Here is an 11,648-nt window from a genome sequence, read left to right as displayed (position 1 = left end):
TACATAATTAAAAAGTAAATAAATAAGAAATAAAATAATAAAATAGAGAAAAAAATATAAAATTAAATAATAGACTTAGCTTAAAAAAAGGAAATAAAATGAAGTTAAGCATAATGTTAAGTAAGAGTAAAATACTAAAGACAAAAGTATTGGTTGAAATTAAGGTAAGATGGAGAGAGACATATTAATAGTAGGCCATAGTTAAAGAGGGTCTTAGGAAAGGAGTAGTTAAGATCCCTCTCTCCTCTCTCTCTCTGCCTCACAAGCTCCGCTCAGGAAACACAGTCAGTATAGTAGTATAGTAGTAGTATACATAGAGTAGAGGACTCCAATCAATGAGTCAACTCATGGTTTTGTCAGCTCTGGGTTCCTCTGGGTATTTGAAGTGTCAGGGAGTTGTGAGACAAGTTGGGCCACTGTGGATAAACAGGTGCAGGTGCAGTCTGGACAGAGGTGTCTCGGCTCATGGCGACGTCCTCCCTCTGTCACTAAAACAAGCTTAGAGCGTGAAAATGAGGCTGTCACAAGGAGCGAGTCAAACTAAGTTACAGATACAGTTTGAGGGATTAGAGCATTTAGAGATGCAATGTGCTACCAAGTGTGTCAGACGCTGAAGGATATCCTGCAGGAGTGACGGTTTGTTTTTACACTTCTTGACTATCATCATCATCATAGCGTAAGCATATGATGTGTCAGATTGTCTCGGTGAAGGTGATTGCTCTGTGCACATCATGTTCTACTCTGTGACTTCTTAGAAAATAAACACAGGACATCCTAACCCTGGTGTACGTGCTAACCCCGGGCAAATCCCTGCTGCTTTCGTCACAAGACACCCCCAGAACACACACACACACACACACACACACACACACACACACACACACTAGTAGTCTAGTAGTAGTAGTACCGCATCAACCAACAACATGTATGCACAGTGTGCTTCCTGTCTCCTCCAATTCACTCATGTGATTCACTTTCTTTCCAAGGGCTGACTGCTGGGATCAGTTGCCATGGCAACCACCGATCATATGAGGGTTAGTCACCCTGTGAGCATTTTTTCATTCTTTCTTTTCTCCCTCCTCCCCCTCCTCCTCTCTATAGCACCTACTTGCGTCCTGCAGTACGGCTGTGAATGAGCCACTGAAGTAAAGTACAACATCCTCCCCTCCTTTTTTTACAAAACACAACTTATCACGAGGTTGGTTTTCCTGCCTGCGGTTCACCACTTCTAGTGTGTGACTCGCCTCACGTAAACACATAGTTTATCACGCCTTTAAATTATGCAACAGGAGACACAATGTGCCGTGCCTCCTCTTGTCACAGCCGGGATTCTGCTGTATTACTCATCTCAAAGCCCTATGAATAACCGAGGTGATGGGATTGAATCATCGAGAGGATGGAGAGAAAAAATCATGTCTGATAAATTCGCCTCCCAGTGCATCAACACAGCGCTCCATCACTATCTGAAGCATCTTGACCTTGAGCATGCTTTTCTATTCGTCTCACACAACAGACAGGGTAGAAGCTGCAGTGAGGATCCAGCTTTATGTCACGTTGTTAAATTGGAGTACAGCATGGAGGGTTAACGAGCCATCAGACTCGGCTGTGATTTACAGAGCCTTTTATCTATAAGAGTTTGGAGTCTGACTGCTAAAGACCCAGTAAATAGAGAAGAGACAGATCCTCAAGCAGCCATTATGCAAGAATACAACCCAAGAGTGCACCATCAAATATTGATTTTACTCTGGATGTGAAATCTGGCTTTGGAACAGATGGAAGATAACATGTTTCCTCAATGGGATGTTATTCTTCAGCTCGAGAGTAAATTGTGAAAGGTGGTGATGTTTATACATTTGGTGCTATTGTGAGAATCCCATTCACCGTCAGTGGAGCACCAGCCCTTATCTCCATCCTCAGGAGAAACAGGTTGCCAGGTCACAAATTAAACATGCTGACGAACACCGGCGGGCGAAACCGGATCCGTGTCTCGAGTGGTGTTTCTTTGCAGCTGAGCCTCATGATTCAACTTCCTCCCTCTGCTCCCCCCTTTGCCTGCTGTCAATGGTGCAGTCCCAACTCCGTCAATGCACTGACACCTTTGCGTACTCCCCTCTGGGTGTGAGAGCACTGCCATTAGAAAGAGATGGACAAATGAGGAGGGAGGGATACTTCAGCTAGTCCCCTGACTGACTACTGCTGTTCTGTCCATGAATACGGAGAAAGAGCACCAGATTAGACTGTTATCAGGCCATTAAATAGACGTTATCGGTCACTATAAGCAACATAGATGTGGGTCATTAGGGGCCTACTACGCCCATTACGTTGTAAGTGAAAGTGAAATTTAAAAGCAACATGTTCTAACATGTTGTAAAACTGAATGAAACGTCACCTTTTGAACACAAACTTCTTTAGGTTTAGGCAATAAAACTACAACTTCTTCATGTTCAGGCAACAACAAACAGTTAGGTTTAGGCAATCAAACTACAACTTCTTTAGGTTTAGGCAATAAAACTACAACTTCTTTAGGTTAAGGCAACAAAACTACAACTTAATTAGGTTTAGGCAATAAAACTACATCTTCTTTAGGTTTAGGCAACAAAACTACAACTTCTTCAGGTTTAGGCAAAAAAAAGAAAGTTAGGTTACCTACTAGTAGGTGTAGTAGGCCCCTATTGACCCACATCTATGGGGCTTATGCCGACTCATAACGCCTATTTAATAGGCTGACAACAGTCTAATTGTCTGGAAAGAGAAACTGTAACAACGCTGGCTCAGGTGCAACACCAACAGAGCACTCTACCTGTCCTGTTTACAGAAATGCTGCTGATACAACAGCACTGAAAAGGTGGCGTTTTCGCATTTGTTGGCTGGTGTAAGCAAATTATAATGTTCCAGGACAGATATCTGATTAAGTACTCCTCCCCTGCCCTTTGCCTATTTCCATTTAATCGCCCATCCCCTGCTGTTCAAGTGACAAGAGGCTCATTAGCACTCTGGTAATGCTTCACTCCTCTTCCCTAGATAAAGAAACATTCACAAAAGTCATGACCGCACGAGGACAAGCAGGAGTATTGACAACTGTGATGAATGTGCAGCGGTAAAATCGATGGCAGAGGTTTGGCCTCAAGCTGGTGAAGCAAGACACCATCCTGTAGGAAATAATAGCATCTGAATGTGAGGCTGTGATTCTGTTGGATGAGCAGGACTAAGTCGGATTTTCTCCCAGAGGAATAGACAATAAAACTGTTAGATGAAAAAAATTCTGCAGGGAGTGTGAATTTACTACCAAGGTAGATTTTATCAGCTCGGAGAATTGACAGGCATGTTGTCTACTATCTATAAAATCCTGCCACTGGCATTTCATCATTCAAACATCTAAAAAGTCAGCAGAAACTTCATCTGTGCAGAGAAATCGCTCATTTGTCCATCACATTGCTGACTGTATCTTTCATATCTATCCAAAATGTAGAGATTGTTTCATATTGGTTGAGTTCTCTGATAATATTCACATTATGAGGGTTCTTTTAAAACGGAGAAAAAACACTGCACTGCAAATCACTAATGCCAAATTCCTCCATTAGTGCCGCGTGTCCTGTCGCTGTCTGTGTATGGGTGTGCGTGGGTGTGTGTGAGGAGAGGGGGCTGCTGAAAATAGATCAGACAGTTTATCATGTCAGCAGGATTACCACATCATCCATGTTTTATCCTCTAAAGAAAATTTGATGCAAGTGTAACCCAGCTGAGCAAAACAGGTTAAAATAGAAATTGATAAAGTTATAAACAATTGAACTATTGACTTAATGTTTTAATCTTTGTTATTATTAGACACTAGAGATGACAAAAAATATTCCAGACGACACGCCCATAATTTCACCTACATCTATAGAGGTAGCAGACCATTCTGGTAGATATTTCCTACCTGATAGAATGAGCTACTCTACTTGACTACACTTAGAGATTTAGAGAGGTCTATCAGGCTAGCACAGGGGTCAGCAACCTGCGGCTCTGGAGCCACATGCGGCTCTTTAGCCCCTCTCCAGTGGCTCCCTGTGGATTTTTAAAAATGGAAATGAATAACTGTTTTTTGTTTACATTTAAATTTTTTATGTGTCATTGTTGTAGGTCTATGGTATAACGGAGTATTAGGGCCACATTGAAAAGATCGGAGATTTTGAGAATAAAGTCATATTACGAGAATAAAGTCAGACGTTTACGAGAAAAGAAAGTCATAATATTACGAGAATAATGTCATAATATTATAAAGTAGTAATTTAACGTGCTATTTTCTTTTTTTCTCGTAAAGTTATGACTTTATTCTCGTAATATTACAACTTTCTTTTCTCGTTAAGTTATGACTTTATTCTCTTAACATTACGACTTTTTTTCGTAAAGTTATGACTTTATTCTTGTAATATTAAGACTTTTTTTCTCGTTAAGTTATGACTGTATTCTCATAATATTACGACTTTTTTTCTCATAAACTTCTGACTTTATTTTCATAATATTACGGCTTTTTTTCTCGTAAACTTGACTTTATTTTCATAATATTACGACTTTTTTCTTGTAATCTTGACTTTATTTTCATAATATTACGACTTTTTTTCTCGTAAACTTATGACTTTATTCTCATAATACTGAGACTTTATTCTCGTAGTATTACGACTTTTTTTCTCGAAATCTCAGATTTATGTTTTTTTCCTCAACGTGGCCCTAATACTCCGTCGTACCATAGACCTACAACAATGATACATAAAAATGAAAATGTAAACAAAAAACAGTTATTCATTTCCATTTTTAAAAATCCACAGGGAGCCACTGGAGAGAAGCTAAAGAGCTGCATGTGGCTCCAGAGCCGCAGGTTGCTGACCCCTGATCTAGTCTGACAGGATGAGCTACTGTAGGTCATTCTGAGCAGGTAGCTGTATCTGTCATAACACCGGATGTATGACGTATACTGCAGCCAGCCACCAGGGGGCGTTGCCATGGAGCTGTCATCTCGCCCATCTTTATCTACAGTCTATAGTGACAACCAACAACGTTGAGCTCCACAAAACCTGAGAAACAGAAGGAACTAAGTCATAACAGTTGAAATCGAGCAGTTATCAGATGACAGGGAGGCTGTTTCCCTTCAGAAGCCATGAGACCTCCGGTGTGTTGCCGGTTTCATCTTCATTAGTTGCTCTTCACCTGCCTCAGGTAAGCTAACGTTATTAGCTTCCTAGTACTGTTTACCTTTTGTTGTGTGTTAGCAACTGAAGTTACTGTACATGTAAAAGCCTGTTTTAGCATTTCACTGTAGTTTGTGAATATCAATGTATTTGATGTGTAAAGTTTAAGTTTCACCATGTTACTAGAAGAGGAAAAAAAGTTAATTTCATCTAATGTGGAGTTCTTAATCACTTTAATGTCAGGATACTCTTCATGTTGCAGGCTAGACATAATGAAGGGATTTGTCAATAGCTTTACTAATAGTTGTACTGTTACTGATAATAGTTTAACTATTACTGTTATTAGTTTTACTTTTAGTGCAAATAGTTTTACTGTTACTTCTAATAGTTTTACTGTTACTGCTAATAGTTTTATTGCTAATAGTTTTACTATTATTGCTAATAGTTTTACTGTTACTGCTAATAGTTTTATTGGTAATAGTTTTACTGTTACTGCTAATAGTTTTATTGGTAATAGTTTTACTGTTACTGCTATTAGTTTTACTTTTAGTGCAAATAGTTTTACTGTTACTTCTAATGGTTTTACTGTAACTGCTTATAGTTTTACTATTACTGCTAATAGTTTTATTGCTAATAGTTTTACTATTATTGCTATTAGTTTTACTTTTACTGCTAATGGTTTTACTGTTACTGCTAATAGTTTTACTGTTACTAAGAGTATTTGTCAAATGATTGTGTTGACTATTGGGGAAACATGTACTGTGTTTCTACAGAAAAATGCAATGTTTCTTCACTGAGAGAGTAAGGTGTGTAGTAAGGTTTAATGTGTACCATATGTGTTTTATTGCTTACTCAAATATTGGCTATGCGGAAACAGTTGAATCCTATTTTCATGTCTGATAATTGTATTGTGTCAATATGCAAAGCATATGTTGTTGCACAAAATAATTCTAATATCATTTGAGAATTTGAACTAGAGAGTAACAAATGATTTTTAATATGTTTAGTATTTACATTCAGTCAGTGTTTACTTTGATGTTGTTATGATCTATTGGGATGTTGTACAAATATGAAGGAAAGTAGAACAGAGACTATAAGCCTGTTTGTAAATGCAGGTTTGAGTGACAAGATCCAACGATTCCAGTATATGGCGAGCATCCCAGCTGGATTTCCAGGAACCCGGATCGGATCTACACTGCCATCGAGACAGCCGGATGAACTACCTGCTTTGTGGTAGGATTGTACCATTCACACGTACTGGTACCAGCTTGAACATACAACATACTTAGAGAGTGCACTCTGACAGATTAGACCTCCATCTGATCTGAACTCAAAGTAGACTTTGACCAGTTTTCCCTATGGTCATCAGACACTGACTTGGAAGTTATTTGAAACTTTGGAGAAATCCCACATAAGGACAAACATGCATAGTGACTTAAAGGTCTAGTGTGCAGGATCTGGCGGTATCTAGTGGTGAGGTGAGGAGATTGCAACCAACTGAAGCCTCTCCCGTGTGCCAAGCGTTTTGGAGAGCTATGGGGGCCAACGCAAAAACGCATATGGCCCTCTCTAGAGCCAGTTGTTGTAAGGATAGTGTAGGTCAATTGGAGCAGAGCCAGTGCGTAGAATGTTTGTGTATGTGGGAGGTGAGCTGTGAAGCAAGAGAGAGAGAATGGCGGCGACGGCAGCAGCGAGTACCGTTATCGACTCCGTCCCAAGCAGGAAAAGTTAACAGAGTTTGGTTTGTCCGCTCTAGGCTACTGTAGAAACACAGCGGTGCAACATGGCGGACTCCCTATGTAGATATAAACGGCTCATTCTAAGGTAACAAAAACACAACAACTCTTATTTTCAGGTGATTATACACTAAAGAAAACATACTTATTAATATTATATTCCATTTCTGCCAATAGATCCCCCTAATTGTTACACATTGGTCCTTTATGATGATCACCAAAATAAGCTTCTTTAAAGGACAATTTTCTTTGGTTTAAAGAGCCCAGTTTTTTATTTTTCAAATCCATGTAAATGGTGCATTTGTTTTGCTACTCATAGGCAAACCAAAGTTGCAGTTAACGGAATTCACTTGTGTTGTCGTGTTTATGGTTGTTGTACCCAAATGTAGGTCCTTCCGAACTTAGAGTGACGTGTACCGTGTTTTGGAGCAATTATAATACAACAACCTGATTGTGAAATTGCTTTGCAAAACTAATCTGAATGTTCATTTCCAAAATCAGTGAATTGTGAAATGAAACAAATGTCACAATTTTTGTTTGCCATGCTTCTGCCGGCTGCTTTAACATGACATTTAAAGGTCATAGCGTAAAGTGAGGCTCAGAGAGCATTAAAGTCATCTCCGTAGATCTTGGTGATATAGTGTGAACACTGGTCCTCCTGGTGGTGCCCTCCAGTAGACCAGATGGCTGCTCAGACCCTGCTGTTCAAGGCTGTACAGTAAAGAGAAATATGCAAACGGTAAAGACTTCCCGCCAGTCCATAGATCAATGTGCATTCATCCTCATCTAATGCATAATGAAAACTCATTTGGGTCTTGTTGGTATTAATGGGCATGAGCCAGTTTGCCCTGATAGAAACAACTAATTGGGAGCTGTTGTTTCTCAGGTTCCCTGTAAACTGAACAGTATGGGTGAATGTTAACTCACATCATTTACAGTTTTTTACTTTATTATGCAATATGGCTAAACATAGATACCTCAGCAGTGCAGTGATATGAACCATTGTGACTAGAGGAGCGTTTTTAAACACAGCGACATGATACACCAAAACCCCACAGACACAGTCAGTGACCTGTGAAAAGTCCACCTCAGCCACACCTCAATGACTAATCTCTGCAACGACTGATGGCATGACAGCGCTTAAAGAAACAGAGCGTACGCCGTCTTTTATGTAACAACATAAAAGACTGTGAACAAAGTGTTTGCACCCTGGCTGTTGTGATCCTGTCAGCTGCGTTCTTGTCAAAAATCTGCTCTCCCTGGAGACGGCCACGATGTGTTCATCATGTGTATGTGTGTGTGGCCGCAACACATTCTCATCCCAATTCATCTTTGTCAGACCCCTTGGCGTCCCTTTCGGTTGCAGTAAACGAATGCTCAATGTTGTGAATTAAACAAAAGACTTTCTTAGGTTTACGGCTGGGACACACTGGGAACGTGAGCAACGCGTGACGGCTGCCTCGCTGAACTGCTGCGTCTCTCACGCGTGTGGTGTCCACACCAGCAGCGTCTCTACTGCTGCTGCTGGGCTGCTACTGCCAGCCATTTCTTTGTACATCGAGTCTGCCTTTCATAATGGCCCTTTCTTTTCATTATAAATGTCATTTATGCTTATTTTTTTTACAGAAAAAGGTTAAGAAGTGAGTGCTCATTTGTAATAATCCACAATTAAAAGCCAGCACTATTCATTTATGGAGCCGTGCATTTTCCCTAACACTGTCAGAATAAAAGCCTTGTTTTTCCATGTCGGGATACATATTCTACAGATATAGACATTGAAACTGTAGTAATGTTCCTGGTATTATGTCAGAATACGATGAAAAGATAATTTTCACGGTCTATCTTTTCTGGGAATCGCACACGGCCTGCAGAAAAAATTGGCGAGACCACAAATCTCTGAGCCGCGCTGCTCATGCGGACTGTGTGGCCGCTCCAACCTGTTAAACATTGACGCTGAAATAGAAAGCAACAGGTTCCACGACGCACACGCCCTGCTCAAATTCCCAGTGTGGCCCAGTCGCCGCAACAAAACCACTTAGTTAGGTTTATTGATATACATTGATATTATTCTGGAGGCTATTTAACATGATGGGGAAAAAATACTGCAGCTTGCTCATGTTCGTGCATATTGCAAGCGCGCGCCGGGAAACCACAAAGTCGCTGCGTCATCACAGTAAACAGTAACTGCCTTTCAGTGACGATATGAATGGAGTATAGAATTTAAACAACATTTGCAATATAAATAAACATGCCGTCACTGTCTGAATCTATTTTATTTAAAAATAAACACTTATAAGAGGGAAACTGAGTCAGTCCTTTCTGACTTCTTTCATTTTCCAGTAGTTATAGTTTATGCAAGTGCTGTCCATTGGAACGGAGAGATCCATGACAGGATTTCATGTTGTGACGGTCATCCTGTGGCTAGCAACCATGCTAGCGACAGGTACGGCATGTTGGTAGCTAAGCTAGCTAGTTAGATAATAAAATAACGTTTGCTATAGATAATTCCATAAATACAGTACAAGACTTTTGTTGACCAAGTAGAGCGCAGATGGGAATAGTCTGAGATGCCTTACTGGTGTTATTGTTCCTCACTGTGGAAACTACAAGCTGCTACGAGCTGGCTGCTGCCCAAATCCTGTCATGGATCTCTCCGTTCCAATGGACAGCACTTGCATAAACTATAACTACTGGAAAATGCAAAAAGAAGTCAGAAAGGTATGACACATTTTGCCTTGTTAACATAAAATAGATCCAGAAAGGGGGACACCATGTTTATTTACAATGCAAATGTGGTTGAAATTTTAGACTCCATTCATATTTCCACTTACTTACTTTCCGGTTAGTGTTTACCGGGATGACGCTGTCACCTTGTGGTTTCCCGGCGCGCCTTCGCAATATGCACGTACATGAGCAAGTATTTTTTCCATCATGTTATATAGCCTCCAGAATAATATCAATGTTTTAAAAATGGCCGTTGTTTCCCTTTAATACAAGATATTTACTGAAATTTAAATAACGCAACATGCCATATGTATATTAGGAGTGCAGGCTTGGATACCATTATCTCACCCAGCTCCCATGCCAATAGATAACTTATGCAGTGAGGCTTATTTATTCATGGACAAACCCCTAATGGACCAATGAGACTTAAAGGCCACTGCTCAAAAACATACCACAGCGTGACTCATGTTCCCCTGCCTCTAATACATCAGCCAGCACTCTGTAAAGACTGCAGTGCTTAAACTAGGCTGCCCTGAATAAGGAAAAGCCAGGAAGTCAAACTCTGAACAAAAAGTAGATTTTATCTTTTTGTATCCACTATTTGGAAGAGGAGGATAAAAAACATTGTCTTGTAATTCAACAAGCATCGCTTCTTCACAAGTCTTTACAGTCTTTTGGTTGCAAATTTAAAAATCTCGCGTGTGTTTTTTCTCAGTTTCATATTCCCAGCTCAGGGTGTGTTTTTGCTTTTGTTAGAGTGGTCTTTGCAGAAGTCCACTTGTCACATTGCAAGCTAATTCAAAACAATGCAGTTTGGAGCTGCAACAATTAATTGATTAGTTGTTGACTATTAAATTAATCTCCATCTAATTTGATAATCGATTAATCGGTTTGAGTAATTTTTTAAGAAAAAAAAAAAATTCTCTGATTCCTTCTTAAATGTGAATATTTTCTGGTTTCTTTACTCCTCTATGACAGTAAACTGAATATCTGTGAGTTGTGGACAAAACAAGACATTTGAGGACGTCATCTTGGGCTTTGGGAAAGACTGATTGACATTTTTCACCATTTTCTGGCATTTTATAGACCAAACAACTAATCTATTAATCGAGAAAATAATCAACAGATTAATCGACAATGAAAATAATCGTTAGTCGCAGCCCTAATGCAGTTTCTAAGTAACATGACAGAAATGTAAATAACTGATCATTCAATTCTCATTCAATTATATTATGTTTATTACTGAGGCCGTAGTTAGTGTTGTTCTGTTCTGTACTATATTGAGATGTGTTTTTCTAATTCCCCCCCCTCATGTTTGTAAATGGGAGGTGAGCAAAACATTAGAAAATTACGAACTCAATAATAAACATATACCGTAGTTACACTATTAACACTTTTCTTTTCTAACAGTGTCAATAAAAACAGAACATTATAATATCTGTAATGTTAGAATTAGCGGCTGAGCTGTTGTATTGGATTACATTAGATTTTAAGGCGTATCTAATAATATGCCCACTGAGTGTAATCTTATGATGAAAGTTATGATTCAGGAAGAGCCACTGTGACATTGTTGCACCCTCTACTGGTTGGAATTGTATCAGCACCATATAATGTGAATTTGAAGACCAGCCAGCATTATTTCAATACAGTTAGTTTCCTCAGTCTGTGAGAGAAGAATAGGGGAAGTTGTCCTGCACACATTGATGTTATATTATAAAAAGGTGTTTGCTTTGTATTGTTGTTCTGTTTACAGTGGTTAGTTTAGTCTGTCTCAAAGATCCGTAAATTACAAATATTGATTAATTTTCCAAATGTTTGCACAACCGGTCTCACGTCTCAGAACGATTAGCGTGGTAATCTTGTCGCCTCCCTCCATCTCCTCTCCGGCTGTCGAGGCAGGCTGCTGAGACCTCTGTTGAGGGAGGGAGGGAGGGCTTCGTTGCCATCTGGGCTGCAGCAGGGAGTGGCGAGCAAGATACACATTTATGTACCATCAGCAAGACACATGGAGGAATAAGAG

The 11,648-nt window shown here is 39.7% G+C and overlaps 1 protein-coding gene across 2 annotated transcripts in view; it reads left to right on the top strand.

Annotated features, from left to right (window-relative positions):
• Positions 1–4,954: 4,954 nt before the first annotated feature.
• The window catches only part of alx3 (ALX homeobox 3), a 31,773-nt gene continuing 25,079 nt past the window's right edge, over positions 4,955–11,648 (top strand). Inside the window, exons 1-2 of one of the 2 annotated variants that reach the window (XM_074644528.1) lie at positions 4,955–5,196; positions 6,284–6,398. The gene's annotated coding sequence lies outside the window, so the exon portion shown is untranslated. Of the gene's footprint in view, positions 5,197–6,283; positions 6,402–11,648 lie in introns of both variants that reach the window. The other variant, XM_074644527.1, reaches the window with a different exon arrangement.

The sequence above is a fragment of the Sebastes fasciatus genome, chromosome 8 (assembly GCF_043250625.1).
Source record: "Sebastes fasciatus isolate fSebFas1 chromosome 8, fSebFas1.pri, whole genome shotgun sequence".
NCBI lineage: Eukaryota > Metazoa > Chordata > Actinopteri > Perciformes > Sebastidae > Sebastes > Sebastes fasciatus.
Note: the sequence above shows the minus strand (reverse complement) of the source record. Positions and strands in the feature narration are given on the sequence as shown.